This window comes from Lygodium microphyllum, chromosome 25, assembly GCF_053477565.2.
Source record: "Lygodium microphyllum isolate KBCC chromosome 25, Lygodium_microphyllum_v1.1.10, whole genome shotgun sequence".
Lineage (NCBI taxonomy): Eukaryota > Viridiplantae > Streptophyta > Polypodiopsida > Schizaeales > Lygodiaceae > Lygodium > Lygodium microphyllum.
The window spans coordinates 133,070,513-133,086,937 of record NC_141159.1 but is presented as its reverse complement, the minus strand read 5'-3'; positions in this window follow the sequence as shown (position 1 = coordinate 133,086,937).

Here is a 16,425-nt window from a genome sequence, read left to right as displayed (position 1 = left end):
TTTGTGAGTATCTATATTTTATCTTAAGTTTTCTTGTTCTTAAATTTGCAATCAGTTTTTCTCTTATTAATGGTATTTTCATTTTGTAGTTTAGCGTTATGGATCATAATCCCAGTTGCCCCACAAGATGGCTTATAAGCACTCTCATAATAGGCTTCACACACGGGTGTACTTATATAAGGAAGACATCATCATAGAGTAGCTATGGCAAACAACTATGGTTAGTAGAATGTGTTAAGTTGGTTCTTTTAACATTTGGAATGCAACATTTTTGTCATTTCTAAGTTTATATGTTTAAAATCTATAGGGATTGTCAGATGTCTACAACCAATAGCTCCTTTTTTTGTTTGCAATGTGCGTATTTATTATATTGTAAAACACACCTAAAAATTGCAAGCATATCATGGTTAAACTTAAATTTCCAAGGAAATTGTAAATGTTATGTGTTTAGATATGCATTCATAAGTATGCTTATCTTTCAACAAATATACACAAATTTTGACGTGGGTCTCCTTATGTATACTTAAGCACCATGTTAAATGGACCCATAAGTTTTCTTTTCTAATTCATTAAATGCATCAATATAGTCATCCATGGCCTTGATCCTTTGTAATGGATCAATTTAGACATGTTATATCATTCTTGTAAGGCACATATGAATATCAACCACAATGCCCCCACTTCCTAACTCATAGTTGGTAGTGTGCTAGATATAATCAACCAAGATAACTTTACCATTCTTTATTAGATGCAATCCTATATTTTTTACTTCTTATAAAGCACAAAAAGTCAAGGATCAAAGCATTTTGACAAAGCCAATCCTTTATAGTCTTAGGTCGGGAAAAATCCACTAGGAAAGATCCAATAGACCTTAGGTATTATAAGAGATGATTCTTAGGTTATTAAATATTCATTCTTCTAGTTGATTTTTTCCTTAGGCCAAATCCCTTTACTTTGTGAAAAAGGTTATACTCCACCTATTTTCAAGTACTTGCACTCTGAGGCGAGATGTGTTTCCATTATTTTAAAGGCAAAGGTTCTTCCTCTACTTGAGTCATGGTCATTTCTTCTTCTTTTTTGGGTGGGTGGGTGGGGGGGGGGGGGGGCGGGGGGGTGGGCGCGTGGAGGGGGTAGGTAAGTGTCATTGTACTCTCAATCTAAATTTGAGTTTAGGTATTTGATGAATTGAGAGCTTTCCACAAACTTATCATCGTGATGAGGAGAGAGATTAACAAAGTTTTGTGGTACTTCTATTGGATTTCTTCCATTGTTTCCTCCTTCCCTTTCTCCTTGTCATGTTGGGAAATGAATCTTCTAAATCCAAAAGGTCGGAGAGGAGGAGGGGAATTTATTGATATTTTTGTTTTTATTTTGTTTTGGGTTTGTGGTCTTAGGGTTCTTGGTTTTATGGTTGTTGATCATTTGGAACCCATAATCAAGAACCACATGTCATATTTTCTTGGAGGCTTGGGGGGATTTATCTCTAGGAAATATTTGATGTAGTGCCCTTGTTTATTGCCAAGAATCGCGTCGTAGGGGGACTTGCTTCAGCTACTACACCAAACACACACACCATACACACAAGAGGAAGCTTACTCAAGAACACAAGAAGAGAGACGGACACCAAAATATTTTCTTGTTGGTTTTCTTCTTCTTCTTCCACACACAATACAATGTACACAAGGTATGGATAAGATACAACATAAAGGAAAGTGGCCTATTAAGTCAATCAGTGCATAATTGACTATACTAATCCATTGGCACTATATCTATGCGAGCTATAGGTATGTGTAACAAATCAAATATAATAAGTGATAAGTTAGTGACCATGTGAGGATCATTATGACCACCGATGTGCTAAGTGTAGACATGCCGACCCATCTAGCCATGCAGTATATCATCAATGTCCACATGTGTTGAGCTTGCCATCTCAACACTCCCCGCCAAGCTCAACTCTATCTCAGCAACTCCAAGTAAGCTTCGAAACTTTCGAAGCTTCTCTACACTCAATGTCTTTGTGAAAATGTGAGCTATCTGATCCTATATGTTGACATATAGCGAGTCAAACTCTTCTACAAGTACCTTCTCTCTCACAAAGTGGTAGTGCATCACAATGTGTTTTGTCCTAGCATGGAATATTGGATTCTTAGCTAGTTGTTTGCTACTCATGTTGTCATAGTGAATGACAATTGGACCATCTTCCTACACATCCAAGCCACCAAATAGCTTTTGCAACCATACCATCTCACATGTTTCCATAGCAATCCTCTATACTCAACCTATGTACTCAATAAAGTAATTGTAGGTTTCTTTTTGCTATTCCATGTAACTATTGCACTACCAAGGGAAAACATGAATCCACTAGTAGACCTTTTGTTTGACATGCAACCAGCTCAATTTGCATATGTGTATCCAAACACTTGTACATCCTTACCTGTCTCACAAAAAAATCCATAATATAAAGATGACTTCACACATACCTCAATATATGTCTAGTTGCATCCAAATGAGGCTTTCTAAGCATTGCATAAATTGACTGACAAGACCAACAATATAGCTCAAGTCTAGCCGTGTGATAGTCATCTGAATTAGACTACCTATTAGACTTATGAACAAAGTAGGGTCTTGTATCTTATCCCCAACATCAGCACTCAACTTCATATTTTTCTCTAATGGTACTAAAAGAGGCTTAAATGCTATCATACCATACTTGGATAACATATCCAAGCCATACTGCTTTTGGGATAGCCATATATCATCATCACATCTAATCAATTCAATACCAAGAAAGTATCTCAGCTCACCTAAATTCTTAATCTCAAACTTCTTCTTCAAAAAATCCTTAACTTCAACAATCCCATTTTCACTATCATCTATAATAATCAAGTCATCCACATAGATCACTATGATGACCAAACCTACATCTCCATAACTTTAGCAATCCCATTGTCACTATCACCTATAATAATCAAGTCATCCATATAGATCACTTTGATGACCAACCATGTATCTCCCTTTCTCACATAAAGTGAGTGATTAACATTGAAAATATAAAATCCAATATTGACAATATACTCTTAATTCTTGTTAGACCATGTGTTAACCATCAGACAAACAAGGTGGAAAATCTAGAAAAGCTAAAGCAGAAGACAAAGGCCAAGGCAAAGTGAAACAGAAGACGAATGCACTAAGAAAAATCTAGAAAGACAAGAAGCGCAGAAAAGTCCTAAATAAGGGAAAAAGGTGCACAAGAAAAAGCGCAAGTCAATACTTTTGTAAAAGAGCGCAAGCGCACCATGATTTAATTTAAGGAGCGTCGGGCTCTCACTCGTGTAGTTTGTAAATGTAGAGGCGGGCGCTGGAAAGGAAGATGGGAAGATAGAAGAACAATGGGAGAAAGGGCCTATGCCACGACCAGCCATGTAAAAAAGGGGATAAGGGGATGACCGCCCAAAAGGGATTTAGGGTTTTGTATATAAAGTTTAAAAGTGAACGAGAAGCTCATTCTTGTGTGTGGCCAAAAGTGGCTCTCTTCTTTTTCTTCTTCTTCTTCTTCTTCTTCTTCTTCTTGCTTGCTTGAGCTTGTGCTTGAGAGAGAGAGTGAGAGAGTGTGAGGGAGTGAGTGTGTGAGGGTGAGGGACCGGGGAGAAAAAGCTCTCCATCTTTCCCTCTCTTCTTCTCTTCTCTTCTCTTCTCTTCTCTTCTCTTCTCTTCTCTTCTCTTCTCTTCTCTTCTCTTCTCTTCTCTTGCTCGCAGCTATGGAACTTGGAGCGTGGAGCTTGAGGATGGAGCTTGCTTGAAGCTTGCACTTGGATTGTGGAGTTACCGGAGTGCGCAAGAGAGGAGGCAACTCATTTCGACATCAAGGTAAGCTCAGTGCACTCGTAGATATGGATGGCACGTAAGCTATGTGAGAGGTAGTCATTAGTGGTCAGCTTGGAACGCTTGAAACAATAAGCGGTCCGTGGGTCTTGGTGTTTGAGCGAAAGTTCCCACATTTTGGTTCCGTTTCTGGGACCAACGGATTCAAGCCTTGAGTGCTTGCATGCTTCAAATCGAGCATCGAAGTAAGGGTTTTGCCCGAACCGGTGCTTGAGGTAGATAGGTAGGAAGTGAGGGAGTTTGAAGAGGTATTCGATCTCCTTAGCAAGTAGGTTTTTGGTTTTTTGGATTTGTAAAAGGATGTTGGAGTAGGAAAGTTATTTGCTTTGTGATTTGGGTGCATTAGGGTAGGAAAAAGCAAAGAAAAAGAAGGAAAAAAAGCATCAGGGCTTCTGATGTCATAACAGGGCATGAGGGTTTGATTCAATTGCCGATTCGCATTTTGGAGTTTATTGGCTATTCTAGGTATATACAACTCTTTCCCTCCATCCATAGCTTTGATATGGAGGTGTGTGTGATAGGCCGTGACCTAAATCGTGTGATTCGAGCGATTTATCATTGCGCCGGCCAGAGTCGCGCCGTGTTCGGCTAGTTCAAGTGACGACGATTTTGGGCCGAGTCCCAGAATCGGCCCTTGGCCCACTACCGCTCGGACCACTTGACTCAGACGCGTCAAAATTCGGCCCCTCAGCCCATTCAACTCAGACACCCACCGCTCGACATGTCCGAATCAAACATTCAGACCAACTTTGAAATTCGGCCCTCGGCCCTGCCAACTCGGCCCAACCCCACTCGGACAACTTGACATTCGGCCCGACCGAATTCACCAGTTGGCCCTCGGCCCACTCGACCCTTGGACAACCACATTGGGACTGGCCGAATTTGACATTTGGACCAATTACATTCGTCCCTTGGCGCTCAGACAGGCCGAATCGGGCATTCGGCCCCTGCAATTCGGACTTGTTGGGCCAAATTTGGATTTGTCCAAATTTTAACCTGTAGACCCTGAAACTGACCGAGAGACCATATAGAGCTGAAACCATATCATAAATCGATCATTGGGCTGAAATTTAGAGCAAATAGTTCAAAATTTAGCTACGAACGGTCCTTCAAAGCACACATGGCATTTACCATAATGGCCTTACGGGCCGGGGGGGGACTGCCCCTCGGACCCCCGCAAAGGGGGCTCTGCCCCCTCTGCACCTCTGCCAAGTAGGTTGGAGAGAAAATTCACGTCGTGACAAGTCCTCCAAATTAGACCCTAGTGTAGTAATGGCTCTACATGAGCATGGATTCTCACTTGCAAAAGAGCAACCAAAAGCCCATACCCGAACAGAGACAAACAGAGACCCTAGAACCTCAATTGGCCAATCTAGCCAACAAGGGCAAAAAGGCCACACTACAAAAACACGTACATGTTGCATTCAGACTGCATCTAGTCAAAGTGGAAAGCAATAACATCAAGCTACAATGGTGAGGATGACTAGATATGACAGTCCTAACGATAGATGCACCTTGAATAGCACTACACAGACGATCCAAGACATCAGTGGAGAATCCACATCTGGTCGTGCAGGTGGGGACCCAACGACATTTGTTAGAAGGCTTAAATTTACATACCAAGACCTAGAAGACGAAGACATAGTACCACCTTCTTATCCTAGGGTCAAACTCACCGCAAAAAGAGAGAATACTATCGATGCTTTGATTGATGAAGGATCAGATTTTAATATCTTAACCTATGAGGCATGGACCCTACTATTAGAAGTCAAGCTCACTTCAGTTCATCTTTATGAGTGACCGACATCTGTGACAGCTAGTGTGTGTGTACACCTGTCTCCATGTGACTACATTGAATAAGTCGGGTGTGTGTTAGTCAGTGACCTGACTAGAGTTAGTCAGTTAGGTCTACACCTAGTCTAGTTTACTTTTACATTGTATTGTGTGCTTCTCAGTTAGTTCTTGAATAATAATAAAAAACACAATGAGAGCCTGAAGGCTCATGGATACGAAGTATTCCCTGTCTCTCTCTCCCATCTTTGAACATGGTATCAGAGCATTGCCAGGTTGAGCTCTCTGGAGCAAGAGGGAGTCAAGAAGACTTGAAGAAGCTGAAGAACAAGGTTTTTTGAAAACAAAACAGGCTGCCATTACTCTGTCAAGGTATGCATTTGCTCATTTAGACTCTATGCTTTATCAGAGTGGTTGAGGCCTTTCTGGGAGCCTTGGTGGGCATCTTTGAGCATATGTAAGTGCTCATTGAGCCTCATGATGAGGAGGACCAGCTGTCAAACCAGATCTGGAAATCAGCGTGACTACTCCTGCTGGACTATTGATCACAGATCTCTACAAACTATCAACTACATCATTTACTAAGTGATATGGAGCTTGTCTACACCTTCTGAAGGTACTTGAAGACTACAGGAAGCCATTGCTTGTGCTGGAGCTCTGTTATGAGTTGGGAACAGAGTATACAAATCTGTGAAATAGTCTTGAACTATTGGAAAAGTGAAAGGACAGCTTGCATTTGATTATCATTGAGCTACAGAAGCTCTTGGTTATGCCCAAAAGCATCAACAAGGCGTAGACATTTGCTTGGAGGCCATATATATATGTTCTCATGTGTTGGAGCTGGTTTTTTATGACTAAAATATTCAGATCTAAAAATATTTTAATGGCTGGAAACTGTCATACACAATGAATAGCAAGCATTGTATCTTGCTGAAGCAATACATGTCACTTTGGAGCTTCTATCACCTATATGAACTGACATATGCATGTTGAATGTATGGGGGATTGTGGAAAGCATTGGATGCTGCTGAATACTCAAATCTGGACCTGAAATAATTGCCTTGACAATGCCTGGGCTGGTTATGAATGGTCATGGTTATGAACAGTCATGTATTCCTTGACAGTGATTAATGAAGACAGGTTGTCTATGCTTACCCAAATGCTCATGTATTGAACCTATCACTTCAAAGTGAATGTATGACATGTCTTGAAGATTTTTGGAGCTGAAATACATCTTGGCTACCAAGGTATTGGTTGTTTGTAATTTGTGAGTAGATTTATGTCACTTGTACTTGCTGGATATGCACTACTTTGTGCTCGAATGGTTATGTTTGGACTGCCACATGTACTAGCAGATACTCTAGAGTTTTTGGGACATGTATGACATGTATACACATTGATTTTGGCCTTGAAATTGCTGCTGGTTACTCACAGTTTACAGTTTTCAGACTGCATGTAATTACCCTGGCAGTGAGGTTGCAGGAGTTTAAGCTGAAGCAACTACAAAGTATATGTATTGACTGCTATACCTACGGGTTAGACACTTGTTTGTGGACTGTTTTGGGCTGTCATTGGGCTGAAATACCTTGGTTTTTTACTGCAATTAATTGTAGAAAACTGTCATAAAGAGTTAAGGACTGAACTTGTTCAGTCATACTTGTTGGCTTGCAGGTAGTCAAGCATCTGGCAGACATAGTCTATTGCATCATGGCTAATGCATATGGGACTGATAATATCACTCAGATAGTTGGAGAGAAGTTAGACAACAAGAACTTTGCATTATGGAAATTCAAAATGAAGAACTTTCTAGTTGGTAGGGGTTATTGGGATCTATGTATAGGAGATGAGGCTGCTCCTGAGTTGCCTGCAACGAATCCAACTAATGAACAGAAAAGAGCTCATAGGCTATGGAATGAGAGAGCATGCAAGTTGTTGCATTGGTTTTCTCTATGTATATCTGATGCTATGGTAATTCAAATCACTGGATGTGAGACTCCGAAGGATGCTTGGAACATACTAATGAAAAATTATGGAACCATGACACATGCACAAAAGATCCAGTTGAAATAGCAGTTCAACAACATGTCTACGAATGGCAGGAGCATCCAGGTGTATACCACGGAGATTAAGACCATAGCTGATCAACTTGCTACCATTGGCTCAAGTGTATCAGAAGATGATATGATTGCTATTGCCTTGAATGTATTAGGGAAAGAGTACAAAGCTTTTGACACATCCATTTCTGTTAGATAAGAGCCCCCTACCTGGGAACAGCTAGTTGCTATGTTGCTACATGAGGAGGTCAAACTTGGTTTGAATACAGGTTCCAGTGCATCTCAGAATAGAGACATTGTGTTATACTCTAGCCAGCGTGGCAGAGGATTTAGAGGTCGTGATTCATTTCGAGGTCGTGGTGACACTCGTAATGCTTATGGACAGCCACAGCAGCAGGGTAATTGGCATGGTGCAAATACACAAGGCCAGCGTGGATCTAGCGGGTCTAGAGGCAGGGGGAGATCACCCCGAGATAGAGGTGGTGGATCTGGTTCATGGCAGTCATCTGATCAGTCCAACAGGGACAAGGATTGCCATTATTGCGGCAAGTATGGGCACATTGCAGAGGATTGCTATAAGAAGCAGGGAGATATGAAGGCAAAGGGCAGACAGCATGGGCACTATGCATCTTTTAGTGGTGCTCATGATGAGAAAGTTGATAGACTATTTGCCATGTAGCATGTATCCAAAAATGCATCGAGACATAATAGAGATGATAGATGGTACATTGACTCTGGAGCGTCAAACCACATGACACCACATGGAGAGTGGTTTGATGAGATGGTTACAGGTACACATGGTCATGTATGTACTGGGGATGACACCCAACATGACATAAAGCATAAATGGATTGTTCCTCTCATGATGCCTGATGGCAAGAAGAAAGGCCTGCATGATGTATTACATGTACCGACCATAACAAAGAATCTTTTGTCTGTGGGTCAAATGGCAGAACAGAATCTGCAAGTGAGATTTAACAAAGATGGATGTTTCATTGAGCAGAGTAAGAAATAGCCTACAGTTGCACTGTCCAGTATGGAAGCAGAGTATCATGGTGCGGCCTTAGCGGCCTGTGAAGCTATGGTTACAGAAGTTGTTGAATGACTTGGGAGTACACTTGGACAGCAAAGTAAGGCTGTATTGTGACAATTTAAGCAGTGTCATGTTAGCAAGCAATCCTGTTTATCATGCAAGATCGAAACACATTGAGGTTCACTACCATTTCATCAGGAAAATGGTTTTACCATATCAGATTGACTTGGAGCATGTGAAGACTAAAGACCAGGTAGCAGACATCTTTACCAAATCACTTGGTAAAGATAAGTTCATTCACTTTAGACAGCTACTTGGAGTAATGCAGATGATTTGCGTTTTGTTTTGAGCTTGAGGGGGACTGTTAGAAGTCAAGCTCACTTCAGTTTGTCTTTATGAGTGACCGACATCTATGACAGCTAGTGTGTGTGTACAGCTGTCTCCATGTGACTACATTGAATAAGTCGGGTGTGTGTTAGTCAGTGACCTGACTAGAGTAAGTGACTTGACTACATTGAATAAGTCGGGTGTGTGTTAGTCAGTCCTTGACTAGGTCTACACCTAGTCAGGGACTGTTAGAAGTCAAGCTCACTTCAGTTTGTCTTTATGAGTGACCGACATCTATGACAGCTAGTGTGTGTGTACAGCTGTCTCCATGTGACTACATTGAATAAGTCGGGTGTGTGTTAGTCAGTGACCTAATTGACCTGACTAGTCAATTAGGTCTACACCTAGTCTAGTTTACTTTTACATTGTATTGTGTGCTTCTCAGTTAGTTCTTGAATAATAATAAAAACACAATGAGAGCCTGAAGGCTCATGGATATGAAGTATTCCCTATCTCTCTCTCCCATCTTTGAACACCTACTAGGCCAATCAGAGCTCATATTGACTAATGCAACTCTTAGTCCTTATGGGGGACACCCACAAGCACTTATAGGAAAGTACAAAATCCTTGCGACAATTGAAACTGAAAGCTTACCTATCCTATTTCATGTTCCTCCAAATAGTGCTAATTACGGAAAGGAAACCCTCCTAGAAAGACCCTTCAAAAGGGCGACCAAGTGTGAGGTCGACTATGTAGCACAAAGGATACACCTAACACTACCGGGTACGAGGATAGTCACAACCTTTAGCAAGGGTGACCTCATCGAGCCTCAAGGGAAAGGCAAGGAAGGTGCTAGCGTAATAGTCAAGCCTACTAATGAGAGCAAGTACTTTTTGGAAGAGTTGATACAAGCACAAGTCGAACAACGAGAACTAGTGAGTGAGGCCATGGTCGAAACAAGGAGATCGAGAACCAATGCCAAGGACAAGCTTGGGACTTACAAATATCGTAGTAGAAGACCCCAAAAGAAGCCCAAGCCTTATAGATGAAGCATCAATGGAGGGTCAGCACAACGTCGCGATGGATATCCAAAGCGTTGCTATGTGCTCAAGGATATTACACAAGTAACCGATGGATTTGGGTGCCAAAATCCCCTGTTAAACCTCCTCTGTCAACTGAAGGCCTTATCGTATCAAGAGCAAAGAAGCGTAGGAGGAGATCTAAATGAAAAACCAAGTCTCGAGTCAAAAACAGTGGCGTGACCGAGCCCCTCACGATTGAAATCAAGAAACCAAATGAGACCACTCAAAGGGTAGATCCTCAGCCTAGTGTGCTTGAAGCAGATATCATTTGTAATCGTTGAGGATATGCAAAAGCCATTAGTGCCCAAAAAGCCTTTGATTTTCCAAGAGGATAACATGCATCATAGGCACAAAATTGCTCATGGCAAGGTTAAATGCTCAACAAAGCAAATAGCAAAATCATCTCACAGCCACGAGAAAATCTCCTAGCCAGTGTCACAGCCACTTAGGAGTTCCAAGTCTCCTACACCCTCTTCCCCTAAACGAACACAGGAAGCACAACAATCGTCAAGTGCGGCCACTCAATCCCAATCTCTACCTACATCTGAGCTTCCAAATGTCCAAGAGGCAGGACATGACACCACCCTTAGCTCTCAACCTAAGGATATGCCTATGCAATCCACCATGGCTAGCTCAACTGATGCTCGATATACACAAGTGAATGCTCTAAGGGCAACAAAAGACACTACCACTTCCAATTGACCTAAGGACTTAACACTGCAATCCACCAATAGTAGCAAGTCCACTGAACTAGTTGCTACTACTTCCAATCAGGGATCACAGCAGTCACAGCCCTTGGCCGTGACAATGCCCCTTGCGGAACGTGTCCTAAGTAGTTTACCTATGGAGGAGGTGTCACAACCAACTTCCTTGACAAGTCCAGCACTTCCAAAGTGCCTAAAGCCTAGGTTGGAGGAGTTAAACAGAAGGGAATTGGCTGAAGAGCTAGACTCTCCAAAAAAGGGAGGCAGTTGTACCCTCACAACCTAGCAAGGCTCTTCAGCAGGCCACGGCTATGTCCCATGAGGAGACACTAGAGAAAGAGAATGTTAAGGCCCAACCAAGCACATCAATGGTTGACCTAGTCCAGGGTCCTAAGTTGTTGAGAGATGCACCTTCACTGACCAAGAAGAAGAGGAGGAAATAGCAAAAACCACAGCAGTTACAAGTGGTTGTGGACCCCAAGAACATTGAGACCAAGAGCGTTGGAGAGCTAAGGAATAAAGCATCGAGTCCATCCACCAATGAACCCATTGATGTCCTAATGGTGGTGAAACCTCAGACACATCCATGTGTGCTGAAAAATCAAAGCAGTCGTTACCATCAACGATTGCTTGCAACACTCAATCCACTGACAACAGAACTCGCATTGACCAATCAAGAGTGCATACAACACTGTCACAACATGGAGACAAATTTATACCAGTCACATCTAAGGAGAACCATGATGCAATAATAAAGCCTCAAGGGAAACATGGAAACAACAACCCTAGTATTGACGAACCTTGCTCATCTAGGCCGTCTGAGCCCTAGCTATGCTAAAGCGTAGGGAAAATCCTAGAACCTTGCATGAGATAGCAACCGAGCAAGCCCTCGTTAAACATAGAAGTGTCGCAGAATGCTTAACTGAGTTGGATGCTAAGCTCAAAGTATTCACACGTGTCTATGTCCTTGCGGACATGGGTGCATTCCCTAAGGAGCAACTTGAAGAATACTTGCAATTTCCCCTATCTTGGGAAGAGCAAGAACATCTTAACGAGCACTATGATAGACTTCTGCATGAACACATGCGACTCACCTCTGACGAGGAAGCCGACGAACTACGCTTAACTGTAACATTCAATGATGTGCTCTACCAACCAAATCTCTTAGAAATAGAGCAACTAAAGCGACAATCAGAGGGTCAAAGTCAGTTTGAAAAATGTTGGTTTGAAAACCACGTTGCAATGGCCGAACTAGGAGCCCAAATTATGACGGTCTCAGAGGAACGGTTGGCCAAATGGCGGTCTCAAAGAGACCCAATCTATGTGTGGCACCGACTTTCTTTTGAGTACTGACTGCCATTCTGGGTATGGACTTATCCGAAACTAGCCAAGAGAACTCTCTGGCTGATAAGGTTCTCACTAAGGAGGAGCTACATGTTGCAAGTAGACTCAGACAAGGTACCATGATACTTAACGTTGCAAAATACCTGATGTTATTAAGAAGACTACCGCGGGTACTGGATGCGTGTGCCACACTCTAGTATAATCCTGAGTTCTACAATTGGTTTTTATCCTCACGAAGTGACTTGGATTCATAAATATGTACATAAATAAACAATGAATTTTGTGACCCGGTATAGATAATATCAACACACACAAGCAATGATAGTCAAGCGTAGGGAGAAGAGTTGGGTTTGACAAGCTGAGCTCCTCAGGTCCTCCTCTCACCACACATTTAGAATTCATGTGACCATTCCCACCTCTAGGTGGAGGGCATCCAACCCTCATTACTGCCATAGGAAGCCCTGACCAACATCTCTGATGGTGTAGACGGGGCACCATCCCTTTCTATGCACCTTTCCCCTTTCCAGTCTATCCTTCCAAGGATGAGCCATGCCCCACTTCATGACAATCAGTCCACGCAACTTAGCATAAGCCAAGATCTGCTAATGGCTGAAGGCAAAATGAACATCATCATGGGGGCCATCCCTCTACAACAAACACTGCATGCCTCACCTCTCCCCTCTTCGTCATATGCACTTGATAACCCACTATATAATCCCTTCCATGCAAATAGTTTTATCCTGCCTCAGGGCCTAATCCTTGGTTCACATTTTGCAAGTCCCCCTACGGTAGCAGCCATGGACCACATAGTACAGCTGGCATGTGAGGAAGCTCTCCATCGTTGGAAAGAGCATAAGGCAGTAGCGCCCCCACCAGAATGCTACGTGCCTACTCTAAAGAGGTACGCGTCGAAAAGAGACCCTAAATGACACCGCCCAGGACGCAGGCCAAAAACCCCCAAGCTAAGAGGATGAGGGCTCAAGGGAGCACACCGGGTGTGGCAACACCAGCCGTGCAAGCTCCCACCAAACGCTCGGGTACCAAGTGCTCAAAAGTGGAGAGGGCAGCTAGAGAAAAGCAGGAATTTGACGCATTATTTAAAAGCATTCTAGAAACAGTTGCGGCCAGGGACTATACCATCTGGGTCCCAGCCGACATCTTCCCCGCCCAGCCTCACAGGAGCCCCTCACTAGCACAGCCTCAGTCGCCCGACCACCCGAACTCAACCCACCTCGTGCAAATAGAGTAGCCCCTATGATATATAAGCAGTTTAACAAAGGCCATCTGGCCATAACTTTTTGTATTTACAGGGTTAAAGGGGCAAGCTCCCCACCTGCATACAATTTCCTTACATATTGCTAATATATGCCACATCTTTAACAAGCACTAGAATATGCATCACAATCAGTATCATAGGATTTTGTTAAAGTAATATCTTGACATGATTGCATCTATTCATTGTACTTGAGACATGCAACTTGCATATACTCTCATGAAGTGACAAGTGGATGCAAGATGACGCAGATCTTCGTGCAAACGTGTTCAATGTCCAAGTCACCGCAAGACCACCAACCTCACAAAGAGCCGCAACAAGCCACGCTATCAAAAGAGAAAATCACCCTTGCGATTGCCCATGTCGCATGGCCCAAAGAATGATCTTAACCACTTTCTCTTTCTGGGTTACACTCTACGCCAGGCACTCATGGCAACTGTTACCCCAGTTGTACCAATATCGCACGTTCCAAAGAGGGTTGCAATATCTCAAGTGTATCTCCCCATCTCAACAACTACTTCTCTAACAACGAGGTTAAGACACAATCATCACTATAATATCCATTTCGTGAGCCTTCAAAGCTTGACATTTTCGAACCCATTGAAAGGCTGATAGCCTCAACATATTGCGATGGTTGTACCCAGGCAAGTCCAAAAAAAAATAGAAAGAAAGAAAGAAAGAAAAAATCACAAAAAAAGAAATGAAAAAGAAAACGGAAAAGGAAGAAAGAAAAAAAAGGAATGAAAAGATATGAAGCACCCATGATCATAGCACAGCACCTAGGGGTCCTCAACTTAGGTACGTCCAGTGACCTTGGTCGGCTGGCTCCGTCCCTAGTCCCCTAGCCCTTTAGCATCACCCACAATTGTTCAGGGCACATCAAGGGCATGACATACCTAGGGAGCTTGTCTCGCCTATGGTTAGACCTGTCATCCTAACCCATTCGCACGATTCCCTCTTGCACTCTACCTTAATACCATTGCAATCAATTGTGATAAGCACCGCACGAATGGCCATGAAAAGTCAACCATCCTCATTACGCAAGTCCAATAGCTCCCATCTACTGAAATTACAGTGTCCCTGTGTTCAATTATGCTACGTCATGCAGTCACAACGCAAAGGATGTCTCATACACCTTCACGTGTACTTCTTCTCAACATGGACAACTTTGCTTCATCCACACATTGTTATGAGAAACCATCCCGCAGTCTTCTAACTACGTAATATCTAAGTATGCACAAGCACTCATATAATATCTGCACCAAAATATATACACAATTTGGGTCCTCAAGTGCAAGACAATACTCTCAGCTTGCTTAGAATTTGACATGTCTCCAAAACTAATTGAACTATATCTTGTGCACAATAGAGAAGACTAGCACTACCCCTAGGGAGAGACCACCTATGAGAGGTTTTCAATTGCAGGTATTAAAGACTCCAACGAAAGTGTCGTTCGCTCTTTATCGACACCCAACTCTTAATTCTTATCTTTTATCATCCTGCAAACCCGCCAAGAATCGTCATGTGCAGAATCCCCAACAAACCAATACTTGTGCTGGCCATCAGTGCAATCCCCAACAAAGAAAAACCCTACCACCAACTCCAATAACCCTACCACCAGCCATGTAGGCCACCAACGTGCCCCCAATGACCCTCCTCCTCTACATCACCACCAACACTCCTCCACGGCAACCACCGATGTCCCTTCCACCCACGTCTTCAGTGCAAGCCAAAGCCTGCTACCTACGACGGTGAGTGCCATGAGACTAGTACTCGTCTAGGAGGGGGGTAATGTTAACCGTCAGACAAACAAGGTGGAAAATCTGAAAAAGCTAAAGCAGAAGACAAAGGCCAAGGTAAAGTGAAATGGAAAATGATGGCACGCTAAGAAAAATCTAGAAACACAAGAAGCGCAAAAAAGTCCTAAATAAGGAAAAAAGGCGCACAAGGAAAAGCGCAAGTCAATACTTTTGTAAAAGAGTGCAAGTGCATCATGATTTAATTTAAGGAGCATCGGGCTCTCACCCGTGCAATTTGTAAATGTAGACGGGGGGTGGAAAGGAAGCTAGGAAGATAGAAGGACAATGGGAAAAAGGGCCTAGGCCACGGCCGGCCATGTAAAAAAGGGGATAAGGGAATGACCGCCCAAAAGGGATTTAGGGTTTTGTATATAAAGTTTAAAAGTGAATGAGAAGCTCATTCTTGTGTGTGGCCAAAAGCGACTCTCTTCTTCTTCTTCTTCTTCTTCTTAATGTTCTTGCTTGCTTGAGCTTGTGCTTGAGAGAGGGAGTGTGAGAGTGTGAGGGAGTGAGTGTGTGAGGGTGAGGGTGAGGGACTGGGGAGGAGAAGCTCTCCATCTTCCCCTCTCTTCTTTTCTTCTCTTCTCTTCTCTTCTCTTCTCTTCTCTTCTCTTCTCTTCTCTTCTCTTGCTCCTCGTGGCTATGGAGCTTGGAGCGTGGAGCTTGAGGATGGAGCTTACTTGAAGCTTGCACTTGGATCATGGAGCTACCGAAGTGCATGAGAGAGGAGGTAACTCATTTCGGTATCAAGGTAAGCTCAATACACCCGTACATATGGATGGTGTATCGGCTATGTGAGAGGTAGCCATTAGTGCTTGGCTTGGAACGCTTGAAACAATAAGTGGTCCTGGGTCTTCGCAATTGAGCGAAAGTTCCCACATCATGCTCTAGGTGCTTGCTCTAGCCCATAGAGAGCCTTCTTTAACATGCACACATATATGGGATGCTCTAAATCCTCATAACCTACCGGTTGCTCCATGTACACCTCTTCTTGTAATTCACTGTGCAAGAAGGCATTCTTAATATCCATTTGTTGCAAGCTCCAACCTTTGGCTACTGCCAAAGAAATCACACATATAATAGTTGCCATCCTAGCAATTGAACTAAATGTCTCTTCATAATCTATGCCATATATT